The sequence below is a fragment of the Coturnix japonica genome, chromosome Z (assembly GCF_054131305.1).
Source record: "Coturnix japonica strain WE chromosome Z, WE-NBRP24, whole genome shotgun sequence".
Taxonomy (NCBI): domain Eukaryota; kingdom Metazoa; phylum Chordata; class Aves; order Galliformes; family Phasianidae; genus Coturnix; species Coturnix japonica.
In genome coordinates, this window is record NC_140702.1 from 52,711,829 (window position 1) to 52,733,586 (window position 21,758).

General features: G+C 40.2%; 1 protein-coding gene across 6 annotated transcripts in view; it reads left to right on the forward strand.

The window, feature by feature from the left end:
* Positions 1 to 21,758, forward strand: part of GHR (growth hormone receptor) — a 130,802-nt gene that overhangs the window by 81,770 nt on the left and 27,274 nt on the right. The window contains exon 4 of one of the 6 annotated variants that reach the window (XM_085529569.1): positions 12,366 to 12,523. The exons of the other annotated variants lie outside the window; for them this stretch is intronic. The gene's annotated coding sequence lies outside the window, so the exon portion shown is untranslated. The remainder of the gene's footprint in view (positions 1 to 12,365; positions 12,524 to 21,758) is intronic. 6 annotated transcript variants of the gene reach the window in all.

A 21,758-nucleotide genomic window follows, 5' to 3' on the forward strand; every position in this document is an offset into this window, starting at 1 on the left:
GTCTTGCTACTTAAATCCATTATGTTCCTTTGAAATTCCTTAAGATTTCCTGTAATCCTAAGATATCTGTGTATACATAAAGACTGTAGAAGCTTTTCCTAGTCATAGCTATCCCTTTAAAAAATGTATTATTAGACTTAGGATGTGGTTCTTACCCTCCTTTAATAAAAGAAGCAAGGACCAAGGCTTACATGGATATTGCTTGTAGATTTAAGCAGAAATAGGCGTTGTCTGTTGTTCTAGTTGCCTACTGAAATCCTATTGTGTTACCAGTTGCATCTATGAAAAGCCATTATAATCATTTTTTTTAAGAGCTGCGGATATTTCTCTTTTACTAGAGGTAACTTGCTCTGACTTCTTGAAAGAATGGGGAAACCGCACAGCATTTCTTCCATGTTAATACAAGCTTTAATTGCAGAATGATAGAAATATGAGAATTTTGGAAAAATGCATGTGAATAAATCCTCCTTCCTTTAAATCAGGGCAAAGCTTAGATCATAGATAAGGATTAAAATATATAACTTCATTGTGGGGATGTTTGCAGGGCAGATGTGTGCCTAAGAGAAACAGAGGTGGCATAATCAAATGCTTGCAGACCAATATACAGGTGATGTCCAGAAAGCTACTGTGTGGGATGCCAAGGCTGTATTCCATTCAAACGGAGTTTGGTTCAATGCTAAGTTGTGAGCAAAATTTGATTTATTAATTCTATTTATTGTTTTGTTGTTGTTTTATTAGTTAGGTGGTTCATGCACAAGCTGTCTGAAATCACACTTTTTTGTTGCTGTTTTCTGGAGTAAATGTGCTTCAGTTGCCTGAGTTGTCCCTGTCAGACATACCTGTCAGTAGAAATACAAGTCACAATAACCAGAGCCCTCCAGATGAAGCAGAAGCACATTTACAGAACAAGAGTGAGCTTCCAGATGCACTTATTTGTCCAATAGCAGACAAAATTCCTGAAACTCTAAGGAGAGTAATAGTTCTGTAAGAGAGGTGTTGGTCTGAAGCAAGCTTTCAGCATCTGTCTGCAGCACAGAAGTTTTTTTGTTGATAAGAGAATCTTGATATATCAGTTAATACCTGTATCCTAGTTAATATCAGTTCCCCAGATATCAAGTAAGAAGGCACTTTGAGAATAAATGTCTTAATTGGTTCAAGTTGATCAGATATTATGGTGACCAGACTTCTGAAGTTAAGCAGTATTGCCTGTCAGCAGCATCGCATTTATTGTGCAGAGGAAAACGATAGAAAAATGTATGACATTACCCCCAGCACAATCCTGATTTCTGCTTAAGGCTGTGTACTGGGAGAAACACTACTTTTCCTCCTACAAGCAATAATTTGTACTACTGTGAGTCCGTAACTAATTGTTACCACGGGAAACTATGAAATGGCCACCCACACATTTATTTCTGAATAGAAGTTATGTTCATACATGTTCTTAGTCTTTGTGTATACAGTATATGTATGTATTTCTTGCCCAGTGTGGTCAAACTGCAATTAAAGACTTTTATTGATTTTAAAGATTTTGACAGCATCAGCAACTCCTGGGGCATTTTGTCTGCAGGGTTGCTCAAGTTGCAGGGATTCCCTGAGTGCCACTTGACGTTGCTTCATTTCACTGATGTGCTCAGAGCATAGACACAGCCAGTTGTGTGAAATTTTCCCTTTTCAAACTCCAGTTGTTGCACACTGTGACCCTCCAGCCTTTCCCCCTGCTGAATAATGTGATCCAAAAATAAAAATGGAAATGGAGCTTTTCAAAGAAGGCACTATTTTGTTTCAAATAATGAACCTATTTTTCCCCTTTGCTTATACACCAAAAAGGCTGAAATATCCTGTCTGAAGTTTTCTCAGACACTTTTATTCATGAGACGAAAACCAAATTTAGAATGTCTCCACTCATATGAGTAAGGTGTGGAGAAGTTGTGAGTGACACAGGCACCACAGTGGCAGGCAGTGACCATGAGGTCTGTGCTGGGATATGAGAAAGGGATGCAGCTGCCTGTGCTTCCTGCTAACCAGCAGCTGCTGGATGGAGATGCCTGTACAAGCTTGTGTTTGTATTAAATCTTTGATATGTTGTATTTGACCTTTTTTCAAGGTGCCTACTTTCTCATAGCTTTTAGATGTGCTGTTGAGGTCAGGCTGCTTGCTAACAAGCTGCATCAAAAAATCCTTAGGGTCAAGAGGTATAATTGTTTGTGTTTGTCAGCAGAGCAGACAAAGGGCCTCTGTAAGTGTAACTGCTCTACAGGCCTTTGAGAGAGAATCTCTGTGAAGCAGGTTAAAATATATTGATGAAATGTTATGGGAAAAGCTGCACTGTCACTGGCTGAGTTGCACATTTGCTTTGGACTGTGTATTTGGCACTGTTCGCTCAAACGAGAAGCACCAGCATTAGAGTACAATGCTTGGCTTCCTCCTTGTCTTCAAAACAGCATAATCTGCCAAATTCTTGTGTGTGAAAAATACTGTCTGGATTAATATAAATGTCAATTATAACATTGTTTAGGACAGCAAGCCAACACTTGTTCCTGTCTGACATTTCTGTGCTGTGTGTGAGCACCTTTAGCACCAGCATGGTCTATCCTAAATGTAGGGCTGAGCTCCATGCATCGTGTAAGCATGGATCCTACTGACTTTTGTCATTTATCAGCTTGATTCCTCTTTTTTTTTTTTTTTTTTTTTTTTTTCCCTTTGGAACTTTTCTTATCTGAAATTATGAGGATTGTACATGTTATTGATTTAGTTAGATTGGGATGGATGCATTGATGTAGCCTTAGAGTTTCAAGGATGAGATCACTATAGACAAATGGAATATTAATGGGAATAGGAGAACTGACAGTCCTCTGATTGCTTTGCTGTTTGTTTCCTTGTATTTCCTTAAATTACAACTTAAACAGAGCTTTCATACCACACTAAAGTCTTTTATCAGTTGTTGTGCAATTAACAACTAATGTTGAAAGTGAAAACATCAAATTATCTCAAAAATCTGACTAATGTGCACTGCCTGAGTATTTTACTAACGGAGAAAAGATATTGCTAAAGGCATGTGAGTATAAGAGCTGTTTTATAGAAGTTTTACTCTTAAAGAAATTTAAGAATGGGCTAAGCCAAATTGTCTCAACACAGGCAGAGGATAGTTCAAGCTACAAAGATATTAATGATCTTAGAGATTATCTTTCTCAATGAAACATCAATACACCAAATTTAAAAGAATATTTTGATGTTTTTCATCTCCCAGCAGGAAAAAAAAAAAATACAGTTTGTCTATCCCTTTACCTGTATTTTTTATGTTAACTTAATATTTTGTAAGTGCTGTGGTGGGCCATGTAAAACATTTTTCTTTCTGTGGATCTCTAAGTAGATAAATTGCTGGTTCCAATTCCTTGAAATTACATGTAAGTATCGAGATACTTGTCATATTAGAGTTGTGATTGTAGAGCCGTGGGCACAATGGGAGTCAGTAATTGACTGCATTTTTCTTTCACTTTGTAAAACACCTCACTGAAGAAGATAGTTTCCTAGGAGAATGCGTGCACTTCAAAGCATACAGCATAGAACATGTGAGCATATTCTAGGTGTCATATTAAATCTCTTTGCTGAATTTGAAACATGAGGAAAATCTGTGATAAAAAGTCTGTTTAAATAACTCAGGGAAAGTTTCACTTACTTAGTTGTACTTAGTTGTGTATTCAACAACAAAATTCTTCTATTTAAAAGGGTCGCAAAACTTGTTTCAAATTTTTTTATTCACTTTTGTTTCCTTTTTTTTTTTTTTTAACCATTACTCTGAACTTTCATCATGCTGTGCTTATCCCAAAGGTTTCCTGTGTTCCAGCTTTTTAGGATACTTAACCTGTGTAAATACATTAGGACAGTTCTAAACCATTAAAAACAAGAAGAGGTGGTGTTCAGAGTTCAGATGTGGCTTTTATCATCAGTGAATCATGTCACAATTTAAGTGCTTAAAATAGTTTGTTCATAAAACACAGTAAAATACAGCAAATGAAATCTCTTGAGAAGAGGCAGAAATATATACTGGCATTTCAGTTCTGAGCAGTGGGAGGCCTATTTTATTTTCTTTCCATCTGGATATTTCAATTTTTATTTTAAATTATTGTTGGTGTTCTTGAAATGTTGGTTGTTGAAGTCTGTGGAAACAGAAATCCTTTTGTTTTGCCTTTAAAAATGAAATAATGTGAGAAATTAAAGGACATCTTCCCACAGTTCTAACATGCTTCTAGAACAGGGTTTAATCAGAGCCATTTCACTACACTGAACTCTAATTCTCACCTCCTGTTATTTCCCAAGGCTTCTGGCTAATGTCACATGGCATGCAGGATCAGTGACCACGCATTTAATAAAATAAATTTTAGAGCCTGAAAGACGACATTTCTTGGGCCAGATATTGCAGTATTCTTGTCTTCGGACATCCACTGATATCTACTAACATTGACATTGCTCCTCTACTGTGCCTTCATGAGGCCGCATCTGGAATAGTGCATCCAGGCTTGGGCTTCTTGACATAAGAAAGGCATGGAGCTCCTGGAATGGGCCCAGAGAAGGCCACAAAGGTTATCAAGGGACTGAAACACCTCTGCTATGAAGAAAGGTTGAGGGAGCTGAGCTTGTTCACTTTAGAGAAGAGAAAGCTCCTTAGAGACCTCATTGCAGCCTTCCAGTACTTGAAGGGAGTGTATAAGCAGGAGGGAGACCAACTTCTTACATAGCCTTGTAGTCATAGGACAAAGGGGAATGACTTTAAACTAAAAAGAGGGGAAATTTAGGTTAGATTGAGTTGGGCCCTGGGCAGTCTGATCTGGTGGATGGTTGCCCTGACCTCAGCAGGGGGTTGGAACTGAATGAGCTTTAAGGTCTTTTCATGCAGATGGGTGCTGGATGATGGGTGCAGATATCCTCCAGTGTTAAAGGGCAGGTGGCAATAGAGCTAGACCCAGAGGGAAAAAGCCTGCAGGTATAGCTGATTTCATGATTTTCCACTGTGTATATAGTAACAGAAGTAATGTTGACTGGGTCTAGTCTACTTCTATTTCTGCTTCTAATGCTAATTATTGTATCTGATACTGCTTTTAGAGTAACAATGCTGAAAATACAGTTACTGAAATAAATACTACACAGCCAATATTAAAACTGCAACAGGCTGCCCAGAGAAGCTGTGGATGCCACATCCTTGGATGTGCTCAAGGCCAGGCTGGATGCAGACCGGGGTAGCCTGATTGATCCCATGAGTAGCAGCTCTGACTGTGACAGGGTTGTAACCGCATGATCTTTAAGGGCCTTTCCTACTCAAACCATTCTCTCATTCTACAGTAAAGGTGGTACAAGAGTAAGGGTCTCTAAAGTCCATTTGATTTTTCATGGAAGTTTCCTTTTTCTGCCAGTTTACAGAAGAGTTCATGGACACTATGTCTGAGGGAATGTTGTGTAACTGAGCAGGTGAATTGGAAACAGTGCAGAATCCAGGCAGTTGCAGCATTGGTATGTCCTCCTTCATTCTGGTAGTTGTGCTACATCCTCAGAAACTGGTGGAAATAGTCAAATCACTAGTCAGGTTCAGGGAGTTCTTGGCTGCTTTTCTGTTTTTGATATGAAGTGTCATTCCAATTGCAGTTCTTTAAAAAAAGGGAAAAAAACATCAGGAAAAAATAAATAGAAGAACATTTCAGAACAAGGATGGGCAGCACTTGTAGTCTCCTGGAAGTGCCTTCTGCAGTCAGATTTCTTCAGGTAAGGAGATTTTATCCCTCCCCAGGACCTGCAGCTACATCCAAGAACACATGCTCTTGGCAACAGCCTGAAGCTGTCTGAGGTAGCTGGAGAACTGAAAATAACTGTTCTGAGGGAAAAGACTTCAGATGTAAAAGACTTAAGCAGTGGTTATCTAAAGTTGTTAGCTATTTTGGGTGATTAGAGAATTGGAGGGCTTGGGAATTTTTTTATTTTTTATTTTTTATTTTTTTAACTTTCCTCACAAAAATCAGCAGCTGAACAGTTTGACCACAAAAATAATAAAGGACAAAGTGAAGTTTGTTAAACCTGCTTTCACTTGTGAAATCAGTGTTCTTTGTCTGCCTTTTTCAATTGTGTGGAAAAAAAATCAGTCACTGAAATCAATATTCAGTCTTTGTTTTGTGGTCTTTCATAAGTTTGGTTTATTTTCCAATTTTTTCATTTAGCAAAGTTTTGCAGCTAGATACTTTAATCCTAATAAAGTGACAGGTTTCTTATTTTACTGTTTTTCACATGTTTTCTTAATAATAAAGTAATAAAGGTGATATTTGCTATGTACTGAGCTGTACTGACAGGCTGTGATTCAGTAATACAGAACACAAACTTTCGATTTTTCAATTATTAGAATGGAATATTAATAAACTCCTGCTTATCTTCGTATTCAAGTCAGAACTGGTCTTTGGAGAAGGAGTGAATGAAAATATCTCTTGTTTTGCCTTATTTTATTTTTTTTTTAACTTCAAGTGCTATTCATCTCTCTGAAAGCATGAAGTACAGATCTTCTTTGTAGGGCCTGTATCATCGTTCAGATCTCATTAGCTCTGAGTCTGCAGAGATCAGAAATTCCTGGCAAATAACATCTTGGCAGTTTCACTTACCTACCATATATAATATGCAAGAATACTCCAGCTTTCCTGAAACTGAGAGATGTGTTTATACAACAGTGTGCAAAAGAAGCAGTATTATGGTACGTCCCATGCTGTTTAACATCAGGGAGTTTACAAAATTGTACTCCATCACATATCATCTTCACAGAGATTTCTTTCAATGCTGCATAGAAGTGGAGAAGAGAGCTGGATGACGGTGGATGAGATTAAAGCTTAAGCACATAGTGGACCGTGTTCAGAGAGCATAGCAAGCAGGTCAAGGGGTGAGATTATTTCTGTCTGTTCAGCAGTGGTATCTTGTCTCCCTGACTGTGTGGGACTTTGCTGCAGAAAACTGTTGGCAGACCACAATCTGATGGATGGAGGGTTGCAGCACTGGGTGTGCAAGGAGCTAAAGAAATTGAGCTTGTTTTACCTGAAGAAGTGGAGTGTGATTTCAGTTTCCTACAATCATTAACACTGCAAGAGTGTGTGTGTGTCATATGGAGCTGGTTTCTTCTCAGAGGTACATATGAAAGGGTAAGGTCAGTGATCACAAGTTGCCAACACAACCATCCACTGGGAAATAAGGAGAAAATTTTCCCTTTCCACTGGATTAGGTTTTGCTAGAGATGCTGCAGAATCTCTGTCTTTAGCGACAATCTCCATGGACTGGACAAGGGCCTTGGCAGCCTGTACTAGCTTCTACATCGGCCTTTGCATCTGGCCTTGCCTTAAAGCTGAACTAGATAACTGCCAGAAAGGCTTCCAGTTTAAATGATTTCATGATTCTGTGATGCCAGTTGGGTGGGGATGGTGGGTAGTAAAAGGTAGGTATGCAGACACAGTTTTTTTTCCCTTCCAAAGAGGGAGTTGCGTGCAGATAGGTCCACACATGTTGCAATACTCTTTTAGTAAGGGTTAATTAAAATTACATCACCTAGTTTTTATTAAATTCAAAAGCAGGAACAGCATGTCCAATTTCTGAATGAAAAACATGCGGAGTTCACTGATTCTTGTTCCATTAGTATTTAAATACTGCTGGGAGCAAAGTTTCAGAAGTGTTCTGTATTGCAGTTTATAGCCCTATAAAGATTATTTATTAATCTCTGACAGAACATTCAGATTTCAGAAGATTAAATATGGCTGTTAGGCCCTTATTTCTTCTATAAGGAGCTGAGAACTCTTTGTACCCAGCAACAGTTGGAATTAAAGGCTCTTCCTGGATTTGTGTCACCCTTTCGGGGTGATTGATTTAGTGATTGAGGGAAGCTGTGCTGAAGGATGTCATTTATGCCAGACCCATGGCATCGAGTGGTCAATGAGCAAAACCTGGAAATGCAAAAGATAAAGATATGGGAATACAAGAGAAATTTTAAAAAGTGGACTGAGTATGGAACTTTCTGTAAGAGAATGAATGAAGAAGGCCAGTGCTTTCACCTGAATACGAATGCAAAACGGGTGCTGGCAAAATGCATTTTAGGTTTTTCTTTTAGGGAGATAAATAAGACTTGTTACAACTAGGTACTTATAGCATAAAATAACATGACAACAAGGCAGACAGTACTTAGAGTTGATACAGATCCAAAGTTCTGTGTGTGAGCTCTGTACGTACCACTGTCATCCACATAATTCAATAGAAGCCCTTTCCTGTGCTTCTAAAATTTGAATTGCAAGACATAAAATGTGTTAATGCTTTGAGTTAGATTGGCTCCATAAAGAAGCTAATTTGGTTCACGTATAAGTGTTGTTAAGTTTCTCAGCAATCTGAATGTGTGATTTGACCTTTTTAGCTGGTACACGGCAGCAGATGTGTCAGCTTTTGCAAGCTGGACTGCCTTGTTTATATTTCAGACAGCTATTCAGGATCTTTATTAAGATGACTCTCTAAAAAGTAGATGAATGCCACTCTGAAAACAAATCATGGCCTGTGTCCATCAGGCTCTTAATGCCTTGATAGAATCTTATGAACACAACTGGAATCTACGTACAGTATTGTCATGGAAATTTGAGATGTTTGTTTTTGTGTCAGATTAATGAGCACTAAATCTCTGCCTGTCATAACTAATTGTTGATTTATGGCATCCATCCTGGATGTGTTAAATGGTTCCATATGTTAACAGGACTTAAGAGTTCTCACAATTATGGCCTTTCCTTCTTAATGAGTGGGACCATTTTTTACTGTCAGAAGCGCTGGAGTTTAAAATAATGTTTTTCAGATTTGTTTTCTTTTGTGAACACTAGTAAGAGCTTCCAGGGAGACATGAAGATTTATTGTTGGAAACCCTTTTGGTGGGTTTAGAGATGTGGAACTAGGAACTATCATTTTCCTAGTCTTGCTGCCAAATGTTCAAGAAGCCTCTTTCCAAATGTTATTATGGTGATAGACCTGTGGTGAATCAGCAGAATTTCATACACTGTTCTTCCAATAACTATCTTCTAGCTTCTTTTTGAACTGTGTGAAACTCTTTGGAATGAGACTTCAGATTACTTTAGTGCAGACCTGACCATCCTCTGGACAGTGGGCCACATGCAGCCATGAACAGCTAGTAATAAGCCCTGCTTCCTGTCCCACATACTCATGGTGGTGGCTCTTTCTCAACGAACAGCCCAGCCTTACAGACACGCACTTCATCACTCAGCAGCAACCCAAACATCAGCCCAAGACAGTTCCTCTTCACTCACTGAGGCCTAAGCAAACCTAAAACTTGGACACCCGTGCTTTAGTGTATGGAAGAAGATTAAGAAGAAATGAACATCGGCCATGAGGTGGAAACAGAAACAAGTGTGTACACATGCATGTAAACTATACATTCATGTTCACCTGAGTATTTTAATCTCTTATCTGCACATGAATATTTTTAGTGTTAAGGTTGGAGTTAGGAATAAACTGGAAAGCAGAGTGTGGCTGGAGTAGACTAAAAATGCTTAAAAGAGACGTGAAATAAGGAGAAAGGTAGGAATACCAACACAAAGAAAACAAACTTGTAGAAGCTTTAAAAGTGCCCGGAAACGGGAAAGCAGCATAGTGCTGGTGTATCAAGAGAGGCAAAACATACAAGAATATGTCTGCATTTTTTCAAAAAATAATTATTTGTCAGATGTTGCCATTTTCTGTTTCTTTGCAGCAACAAGGAGGAAGTCATCTTGGGACTTCGAATGTGCAATCATTTTCTATGATGAAACCTTGCTTTTGAAAAGCCTCAGAAATTCTCACTGCATTTCCAAATTCTGCTGTTTCATATGAGGTTGAATTTCTGCATCCCATATCATTAAACTGAAAGATCACAGCCTGCTTAGTTGCAGGTTAAGCAACTATTCTATATGGTTCCTATTGCATTATAATCAAATATCCTACTCATTTGCTCCACAATGTTTGCAAACTTTTTTAAATTTAGCATAAAGCTTTCTCATTTGTTGTGCATGTTTACTGCCAAGTTGATAACTTGGTCTGGTTTTTTTGTTCCATGGTGACCTACTACAGTGTTCAGCTGTGTTAGGTAGCTTGAATTTGTTGTTTAGTCTGTGCAAGCCTAGGCAGTTTTAACAACTTGGTAGAAAATATCTGTTATGCACAGGTACATGGTAAAAAGCCAATCTGACTCAGAGTTCAAAGGAAAGCAAAAGAAATCGTTTTCCAGCATCTTGGAAAGAGACCTGAATACGTCTGCAAAGATATGCTCTCATTCTGGAAGAGACTCAGAGGTTTTTTTCTATTCTAGTGTGTATACAAATTAATAGAAGTGGAGTGAGAAGGTGTTTTTAACTTGCAACCTTCCTTTCCCTGCTGAAAAGCCTCGTTCTCAATCCAGGCTAAATATCCCTCCCTAATTAGTAGCAGATGCAGCAGTACGTGCATAAGTGTGTGTCAGGAGGACATTTGGAAATCATAGCATGGTGCCAGATAGGAAAGAAACATGTGAGCTGAAGTGGGGAGTTGTTAGGAGAGTTCAACAGTTGTTTTGTGAAGATAGGGAGGCAAAGGGGACGGCTGTTATTCTTTTTTAGGTAGGACTGCAAATCAAGCGCATGACCCCTGTTTTCTGTAAAAGGGACATATCTACTGTGAAAGCTACTAATTGACTGAATATCAGGGCAGTCAGCAAAACTGCCTCCAGCAACAAACCTGAAGAGGCAGGGAGACAGAAAACAAAAATATTTTTTCTATCACTGCTTTTAGCAATACTGCTACGGTATTATTTTTATCACTTGTAATTGTATTAACATGCGGTAGTGGAATATGTTTAAATGTAAGTTGAAATTTTATACCACTGATAAATATTCCATGCTACATTGTGAAGTCTCTGTCAATCTTACCTAACACAATCACCACAATCTTTTATCTACCTGATAGATTGGGATTTGGAAATATCGAAGCCTTCAGTGCGTTTCTTTTTAGAAGCCTGTGAAATCTACTCCAAAATATTTTAATTTCATTATCTTAAAATGAGATTAAAAGTGTATTTTTGGGGATCATGGGTGAACATGGTAGTGCAGACCCCTGGGTGGGCACTTAATCCACAACGGCACGACCATGTAAGTACAGAGGTGCTCGTATGGATAAGTAGCATCAGCCAGCACTGAAGCATTGTCTTGTTTTCCATTTGTGTGTCTGATTTTACTGTCTCCTACATAGAATGTGGTAGTTTCTCCTCTCAGGGTTACCTAAACGAGCAGTGTTATAGCAGAGCTTCTGGTATTGCTAGTTAGCAAGTTGATGGTGCAGTGCTCCAGCAGTGATTCTCTCTTCATAGGATACTTCCTGACACAGTTCTTCTGCCCATCGCACTGTGAAGTGCTCTGTGCAGGAAGATGCTTCCAGGAAACCTAGCGCTGCATTTCCCCCAAACCACTGACACAGTTCTTGTTGTTAGGAATGTAGGAATGAGGCTGGCAGCTCTGCTACTTGCAATGGCAAGCATTGTCAGAAGCACATCAGTTCTCTTCTCCTTTGGGAAGATCATAACTGTTGCCATATGGGCCCTACTTTCCCCATTGTTTCTCTGCATAATCAACAGAGAGGAGAAAGATTTCATGAGGGCAAGGAGAACTCAGCTGTGGCCTAGAAACTCCACAGAACCCTCTATGAGGGTTTCAGAATAATGCCGTAGGAAAGCGTAGCAGCCATTGCAGTGCTGTCAGAGTTCTCTTCAACACTTTCTCAAGGGAGTTTCTGGGTAAGTCAGAATGCCCATCTGCAGACAGTAGCTCCAGCAAACTGATCAGCACTCGGTCACAAGGAGTCACTAGGAGTATTTTTAACTCGGAAGCATGGGAAGTGATTAATGAGACCTTTTTTACCCCAAAGTACTTCTCAGAAGCTCAGTGAATTGACCTTAGTTCAGAGAAGAATGTGGCTTTGATGTTAAGTGGAATATTATAACAGAAAGGAACTTCATCTTGTAACCTGTACTTTCACCAAACATTCTTTCTGTTATTTCTCTTTTTTATTTATTTTTTTTTAGTGTCATCAAACTCCTCAGGATATTTTCTATCTAATATTTACATTCCGATATCAGCTTTAATTTTTAACCTCATTCCAGAACGTAGCCGCTGAATCTGCCCTGTTCCCTGCTGAGATTACTGCGCATAACTTACTTTACCATGGATCATCATCCATGAAGAATCAGTGAAATGTTTCACAAATTTATTTTAAAGTTGTTAAGTCAGTGTTTTGTGGTATTGTTTTTGTTTTTCTTTTTTGGGGGGGGTTGTGCAATCTAGAGAGTTTTGTACTTCCAGGTAGCATTGATGACCTGGAGGCAGTCCCGGAGTGAAGGGGGATGCTGTGCTGGTTGGAGGATGGGAGCACGCAGTATGCAAGGAGGAGCTGAAGATAACCGTGTCTGTTTGCCATTACCTACAAGAGCTTTCATGGACACACCTGTTTCTTCTCAGAGGTATATGCAGAAGAGCAAGGGAAAGTGGTCAGATAGGAGTGGCTGCGGGATGTGTTGCACATGTGCTTCTCCACATTTCCAAGCTTGACGCTTTGCTTAGGCTCTCCTAGCACTGAGCCCCAACAGACCTGCTCATTTTGCCCACAAAGCCTGTCTGAGCGTGCTTTGTCCCAGGGCTGCAGAGGTGAAGCAGAGTTTCTCTCAGTGGCTACAGCCAGCTGCTGTGGGCTGGGAGGGGGCCAAGGCCTGGAGCTGAGAGCAGGAAGCCTGCCGCTTGTGTGTGCTCAGTGACAGCCATGCTGGTGCCAAGTCTGCCTGGAGGAGGGAATAGGTTCAGGTTTAGTGGAAACAGGAGGTGAACTGGGGGAAAGGGATATGGGCAAGGGTTGAATTCAAGCAGTTGTGTGTGCTGGACCCAAAATTATCTCAGCGGCCCAGTGGATGCCTATCTACACTACTTACCTTACTGTGGAATGGGATCCAGCTCTGCACAGCCTCTGCCTGTCCTGGTAATGCTGTGCGAATGTTGCCTAAAGGTGGCCTGGCACTGCATAACACCAGGGCAGATGAGATAAGACAGGTCCTGAGCTCATGTCCAGCTGATGGCAAGAGACGCGCAGCCCTGCATCCAGGGGCATGCTGCGATGCAGGGCCCAATGATGATGCAAATACAGTCCAAGGAACTTCATCAGACTGGTTTAGACTGAGTGGAAGAGAAAGAAACTGAAGGAGAGAAAAGAGGAATGTTGTCTGAATGGCAAAAGTTAACTGTCCACCCTTGAAGGGGATCCCTTGGTAAGGACAGGAACACAAAAGCAAATCAGGCTGGGTTTGTGATGCTGAGACACAAAGGTTCGCTATAGCAAGGAGATGTGCAGCAAAGCCCTATGTAAGCTCTGCAGCCTGCTTTCCTCCAAAGGAGGCCTGTTGCTTTGTACTGGATAGATGCAGATCTCACTGGCAAAGTGCCTGACCAAGCCAGCTATCGAGTGCCAGAAAATAGGCCTTTCCCATCCAGGCAGTATTACTGGAGTTGGCATTCAGTCAGGTTGGCTCATATTTATTACATATTTTCTTCCTCTATACATACATCCACATGAATCGTGACTGAGATTCATCGAGGCACTGTACAAGAAGTACACCATGAGATGCAGCAAATCAGCATTTTAAGACAGTAGAAAAGGAACATTTTATTTCTTTTCTCAGTTTAATCTGAATGGGTCGGTACTCCATATTGCAGAGTGGTCCCATGGGGGCCTTAGCTAGGTGCACCTTGTCCACATCCCTCATAGTTTCATAATGAAGTTGTATCTTTTCAGTGCAAGTGATAGGACTTAAATTGCTCCAAGTTTCTGTGATCTTGACATTTTTAATTCATAGCCCAGTTTTCTAAAAAGCTGTTGAAATGTTACTGTCTATTCAGTATATCTTTGATGTGAACTTAAAACGTGGTTTTCATAGAAGAAATTGCCATTGTCTGTGTCAACAAAAGGTTTCTCACCAGGATGCCTGTGACAAAAAGTAAATCCGTTTATAAACTGTAACAAATGGCTAAACGCATTATACAAAGCTTTTAGAAAAGATGACAAGGATTCCATGGCAGCAGTTTGAAGGGAGTTCTGTCATAGTTTGGGGACTTAATAGTTGTCATTGGTAAGACTTACAAAGCATGTTTGCTATGTTACTGTTGCAGTCCCATAATATGCTTTGGTAGTGCTCAAGGTCACATAATGAAGCTGTAATTCTTACAAGCCCCTTTGAACTTCAACAGAATTGACATAAATATTCACCAAAATGTTGTTTCTGACACTTTAGGTGGTCAGGTTCCGTTGTGTCAATAGCAAAAGCTCAGCGTTCCTTATGGAGCTGGCATACAAGTGTCAGATGACCCTATTTGTACTACTTCAGGACGCCTCAGTAGATCTCTTAGCAAATCATTATTGATTGATTGACTGATTGATTGATTGATCTATAGGAGACAGTTTCCCTCCTGCTATCACACAAAGGTTAGCTGTGAGCTTGTGTCCCAAACAGAAAATAAAGCCATGTCACTGTACTCTGCTTGGACTTGCCACTGTGCTGCTCAGCACCCTGTTTCACATCTTCACTTCACCCCGCAGGAGCAAAGCAGCCCGGAACAGCACAGCTTGGAACTACCTCAGAGAAGGGTGGGATGACGAACGGAAAGGAATGAAAATAGAGGGAAGAGGGAAGGCGCCTTGAGAAAGGAGAAATGTAGGCAGGGAACTCATCAGTGGTAGCAAAGAGCTCAGGAGGGGAAAGAGTGGACATGAAAGGGAAAAAAAAGAAGGAAATACCAGATGCAGAAGGATTTCTGACACTAGATTCGGTAATAAAATCTGTGATCCTCAAGTGCTCTGATGAAACATGAAAGGGAATTTGTTCTCTGTTCTTGCCAAAACTTGAGTTCTCTTTTTGAAAATCACACTTCAAAATCCAAACAGTACCTTTTTAAAAAAAAATCTCTATTTTTTTGTTTGACTTTTTGTTTCCTGGGCATCCAGCAGCAAGTGTGCTGTGTTTGCACTGCAGTGTATGAAAGTTGATTGTACTCTTGGAAATCAGTTATTCTACTCATCACACTGGCAGCCATGCACCATCTATTTGATTTCTCAGAGTTTGAGATGAGAGATGTTTTTGACTCTTCTCATGGCTTAGAGGCATGCAAGGGTCACCACTGCCTTCTGCTGATCACTCCTATTCTGCCTCCAAACCAGTCATGCTTTTAGCGACTCATTCTCACAATGTGTGCACTATCTGCCTTATTTTTGCATGGTTTAGAAGTCACACAGAGAGTTAATGCTGCATGAACTGCTCCGTGAAATTTACAAGGGAGGAAAAAAAAGACTGTAACGTGCGGGTCGCGGCAGGAGGTCTCTCAGCAAATAAATCTTTTTCTATCTGTCCCCGGCTGCAATCTCAGCAGCAAAGTACATGGCATAAGTTCAGGAATATTCTGTCCTTTCAGTTCTTCAGGGCACTGTTGCCTTTCTCAGCTGTGCCTGGGAAGCAAGCTAAAAGCCACCGTAAATGCTGTATATATTTTGGTAACTAAGAAATAAATAGAGTTCTGTGTACAAGATTAGGTGTATCCGTTCTCTTGGTACTAGACAAGTACGTAATTAAGCTGCCTAAACTTTACCAGTTTGGTGTATCTCCCCCTATGGCATTCAGTCCTTCTCTTAAAAAAAATATTAATAAGGAAAGAAATGGCTGATGTGATTTAGACCATCCCATGCTTGGCTATGCTCCCAGAGTGGTGGTTACATAGTGACATGCAGGTGAACCTAAGAGGGTGTCATTTATAGGCAGAAGGCTTAGGGTCGAGTTCAAGGAAGAGGGCGGGAGTTTGCAGCTTTCTAAACAATGAATTTAATGCTGTTCCTGCTATTGTCTTCTTTCTGAGCTTTTCATATATGTATAGAACATAACTCAGCTTTCCTTGCAATGGTGAAAGACAAGGGCTACTCCGAAAGTGATGCCTCCTATTTTATTAGGTTGGCCCATGATGTTAGAGAAAGATGGTGGTATGGCAGTACATGCTGAACATTGCCGCCCGTATTTCATTACATGTTGTAGCCACTTTTATGGAGACCAAACAATGGATGTCAGCGTGGTGAGGCATTACTTTTGGAGCAACATGCCTAGAATAGCAGTTACCAGCTCAGAGCTGTGAACTGGCTTGAGCTCACCAAGTGTCCTTTGATTAAAAGTAGAAGACAATGCTTGTATCATATTTGTGTTACATTGCAAGACTTAGGAAGTTTGAGTATGTCAGTTACTGATCAGGGATGGCAAAACTGAATTGTCAAAGTGTTATTTAACTTGTAGTAGAAAATTATTTTAAAACACAGTTGTTTGATAATCATGTCTATCTTGCTTCCAGGCTTCTTTTACAAGTAGTAATATCTTTGCCAAGAAAGATCTAAAATTCTTTCAACTTTGTAACCTATCTCCTGTGTCTTAAATGATTGTCTACTAAACGTGTAGTGAATAGCAAAGAAACAGAGCAAGCACTGGATATTCTGCTTTCCTCCAGAGATGTGGGTGTTTGGGCATGGGTGGAAAGTTCTATCTTATACCAGTGTCCATGATGTCTACATAGGTTCCTGCCCTGTGCACTGCAGTGGTTTCAGCCTTGGAGGTCAACTCCACTGCAGGACCCACACAGTGCCACTCAGCAAGGACAGAGCAGTGCACAGAGAGCTCCATTGTACAACTCTGGTGCTGCCAAAAGAGACAGCAGCTGCTTGAAAACAGTTCCAGGCTTTCTGCGCTGGTCATGGGTAATGACTCTATGGCTTACCTTCTGCAAAGTAGCATTTGAAATACTCCTTTTCCTTTAAGTACTTTGAAGTTCCTGTATGTCAGAAGGAACTGATACTTTAATCTGCTCTCAGTTAACACCAGTTTGAAAAGGGCTTGGCACTTTTATGAGAAAAAGGATCCCAATTTGAGCTGAAAATATATACTGAGTGATTTCTAAAAGAAGAAAACTTGAAAAAACATGTTTGATTTATCGTTTGGTGAGATGTAGCAGACACTTTTTGGGCCAGGTGTAGATTAATCTGTCAGCATTTTGCCACTGTCATAGGAATTTCCAACATGTGCCACCATGTTATGTGTCTGCAGGATTTGAAAGAGATTATTCCTGGTTTTGGTTTCCCAGCTCAGGTAACAGCATGAACATTTGCTGAAAGACTGAGACCTACATTGACATACAGCAGCATGAAATAAGCGGTCACTTCAATAAATGTGGTAGGGGTATCTGCACATCATGTAATAGAGATGTGCCCCATGCAAGAGACTAGTACAACTTCAGGCAGAAATTCGTGTTCAGTATCTTGCATTATGGAGTTAAGGCAGATGTCCAGCAGAAAATGGCATGTCTGTAATCAAAAAGCTATTTTTGAAATGAACAACACCAGAGTCTGTAGCATGAGTGAACTGTTTTCTCTAAGCTGCTTTGAAAAGCTGAACTGTTTTGCTGCTGCTTTCCATAACAGGCAGGCACCTAACACAACCGTATTCACCTGAAATAAGCAAATTACAGCAAAACAGCATGAAAATGAATGCCAGATTTTCTAGTGGGCTGTGTAAAGGAAGACTTAACAGGTTGCATTGTTAGATCTACCCTTGATGTACAGTTTATCATGACATGCTCCTGCTATCCTATGTCTCTGTTCTGTCATGCAGACACTGAGTACCCACCGTCACTGCTCTTTCTGTGTTCCAACGGATTTTCTCTCTTGTGCTAAGCTTGGTTTTCCACTTAAAATTGTAATTTTTTGTTATTTTCCTTTAATATGTGATGATTTGAGTTGGATGATTAACTCAAGCTTAATCATACAGAAATGAACACAGAAATCTTGTAAGTTGCACGTTGGTGTTTCCTGTATTCCTTGGTTACTGTTTTTTGGAATAATTTATACTTCAGAACTCATCTTTTTAATGATAATTTGTCATTTCCATTTCTTTTTGCAAGTAGAACTGAAAAGGTCAGAGAAAAAATGTACAAAATATGAGTATTAAAATACCTTCAGTTTTTCAAACTTCAAACAAAGCAAAGAAGGAAAGCTGGATAGAAGGCTTGTGTAGTCCTGCACGCTATTCCTATTTCCTAAAACTATTTGTTTGCTCATCACTGAGTGCCTATCTCACAATTATTTGAGGCAGTTATATTTTCAGCACAGATGTTATCCAAAATTTCAGCTTCTTCTTACCACTAGAAATTCCTCTTCATAAATCCAGGTATGGCAAGCACAGAATTTAGAAGCTAATTTGTCTTTGACCCTCACTCCTGCTGCAAGAGTCACATTATATATCAGGCTGCTCAGAGAGGCTGTGGAGTCTCCTTCTCTGGACCTTGCAGTCATACAGGAGGCCATTTTGGGGAGCTAATTTGGCTGGAAAATAGCCTTTTTTCCCCAGTATCAGCTTTCAGCTGATTCCCTTCTCTGGTCCAGCATGCTGCATTGTCATACAGGCTCCTGGGGCAGGAGGGTGCAGGCAGACTGGGAGCCTGCTTCTTCCAGGCAGCGTTGCCAATTACATCTGCCAAAGGAGTTCCTGGGACTGCAGTCAGTGAGAGATGGGTATCTCCAGAAGGCAGCGCAGTGCACCTTCACTGCTTCCCTAGAGGCATCCAGTAAGCTCTCCAAGTTAGAATGCAAGAATCCATGTCTTTGTGCCTGTAAAGCATGCCAAGGAGACCTAGGAAAAGAGAAGTGGAAGAGCCCACCCCGAACCGGGAAGTCTTTGAAGCAATGAGGCCTGTGTCCTTAGCAGCCTGGGGAACATTTGGAGTTTTGACAACACCATGTTGGGATTGTTGAAGAACATGTGCCAGGTTTGCTTGCAGAGATGAGACAAAACAGACCACAGCAAGGAAAGATTTTCTGCACTTCCTTGTTCTGGTATTAGGAGAGAATCCACAAAGAGATTACCTAACCTGTAGCAACTGTGTAATGCAAATGTATTATTTTAGTACGTGGTTTAATTTACTGTCTAGGTTTCTTACCTATATCTTAATGTATTCAAGGAAATCTAAGGTTTGTGATAGCACTGAAATTAGATGATCTTTAAGGTCTCTTCCAACTCAAACTATTCTGTGATTCTCTGCATCCTTTATAGGCAATAAAGTGATCAAAACTTTTGAGTAAGGTCAGTGTAAATGGTGTTCTTTGGAGCCTGATGGACAATAGAGCTGTATTAGATAGCTGTGTCAAAATTTATTGCTGGAGCCTTAGGTGTTAATGGTTCTTTGCAAGCAGTGGATTACACTTGCACCATTGAGTTTGTGTTTGCATTGTCTGAGAGTGGCAGTGTTTGGTGAGAGCCATGGCAGAGGTATTCCTTGCCACAGTATGCTGCTGTGCTGGAACTGGATACAAGATACTTCATAGTACAAGTCAGCTGGGCATCCTCTCTTCGCACATCTGTTCCCATTTCTCTTTCACTGTGTCATTTAAAGACTTTTACCAAGACAAAGCGTGTAAAGAGTGTGTCTTCTCTTTCCTGCAAGTCCATAAGTCACAGCGTTTTTTGGCTGGCTGGTAAGACAGGACTCAGGGAGAGAAGTAATATACAGAGGGAATTTTCTGTGTCAGCAGCACATCCTCTGACTTTGCGGCAATCACTCATGTTTATTATATGACTTATCTGCCTCTGGGAGGAAGTATGAGCTTAAATATTAAAAAGCATATCCACTACCAGATGTATATGTATCTATTCAATGATATATATATATATATTCTTTTTTATTTTAACTAAGCTGGTATGAATTTCATCTGGTTGTTTCTAGAAAGAGTAATTTGATTAAAAAAGCTATATGATTGCCTAGACACTGTCAGGTGGGATCCATGTTTTGCTGACATATTAATAAGCAGTTCTGGGAAGCATCTGGAAAGAAGATTTTCACATTTCTGAAATTACTCTTTGGTTTTTTTTTAAAATGACCCATATTGTTTGAATTTATATAGTCGTGGGCCTGACTATGTTCTGCTGGGTATAGGTACCCAGTAGGTATCTCCTAGGTGATCATGAGGCTATCCTAATGCCTATGCAGACATGGCAGAAGGTATTTGCATTTGTTTTTACAGCCATCCTGAGAGTATGATGACTGTTATTCTATATAATGTGTTCTTGGACAGTGACCTAAACAAGGTGGCAGAAACACTGAAGTCTGCCATAAGCACCACACTTTGACAAAGATTTGTTGTTGTCCTGGGCATAAGATGATTCCTGTCACAGTTTGCCTCTGTGAATCAGTCTTTTTGTGTGTGGTACTGCACACCTTGCTGAGTATTTCAGAGTTAGTTGGAAGCAAGCACAACAGCCACCCTAGCCATAATTATTTCTTCCAGAGCCCAGCAGAAGTGCAATAAGTAACACGGCACTTTGCAGACCGTCAGCCCTTCTGCTTTCAGCTGTTCACAACTTGCTGTCTACTTGCGTTATGTGAGCTAATCAAATGGTCTGTCTCTGTGATGAGACAGCTTATGTGCTAACTGAAACATGGGAATAGCTACAAGAAAAATCTACACAGCCTACACGTAACAGGACTTGCTGGAAGGTGGTGACCAGCAAATAAACCTTGGCCAGATTAAGGAGAGGTGGATCTCTCATCCCTGACATAAAAAACGTCTAGACTCTCTCGTTTTCTGCATGGTGCCCCGGGATCAATTACCTCTTTCCTCCTGCAGAAACAGTAGGATACAATAGAACACTCAGCAGGTTTTCCCTTTTAATTTTAGGTTTAAGCAAAAACCTAAAAGCCTGGCTATAAAAGGAGGGTGCTTCAAGTCATAGGAGAGCACACGCTGAGAGACTTTCCACCCAGATCTGCAGGCCATAGGTCATGTTCTGTTCTTCACAATACCTTATTTGCCTTGCTACGGCCAGCGTGATGCAAGTTGAAGAAAAATTTGTCTCTAGAGATGCAAACAAGTATCCAAGCTTGAAGTGCTGAGCTAAGCTTTCAGATATCCTGAAGTCAGTCCAACACTGTTACCAGTATTCAGGGCTAGTGGCTGTCTGCTGAGGAAGTGTTTTTTTTAGTGGAAATAATGTTGTTTTTGTAGACTTTTTACTGCAAGCATCTTAGGAGACCAAGCCATGTGCTTTACAATCTGCAAGGTTAAACTTTAGCAGTTGATGTAAACCCGCCAGGTTGTTGAGAATAGTTCTGGTCCTTAAATCAATAATGAAAAGCACTATGGGCTTTTATTGATGAATTCACTTCCTAGGCATTCCAGTGGGTGCAAATCTGAAGTGTTGCAACATGCTCTACATCTTGTTTGTTTGCTTTTCACTACCAGCCTTTTTCTCTGTCCTGAGCTTACTGACATGTTCTACTTCAGCTTTTGCTTTTCTGTTGTGTTTTTTGAATGTCAAGCTTCCGCAGGAGAAAAAAAGTTCTTTATCTGTTTTCATTAATAAATAATTTTGTAGCTACCCAGAATCACAATGAGAGAATCTTCTGAAAGAACCAGCATTTGTTTCAGATTAATCTTTTGTTTGTGTGTGTTATTCACAGCTTGTACACGAGCTTAGGCTGGTTCTTAAGGCAAATGCCAGTTTGCATACATCTTACTTTCTGCCTTATTTGAAACAAAATGTTACATGTGGCTGTATATACAAGAGGATTTATGTAGCATATTTCAGCTGAATAAATGCATGCATATGTTTGTGCCAGTAGCAAGGGTTTCCAGTT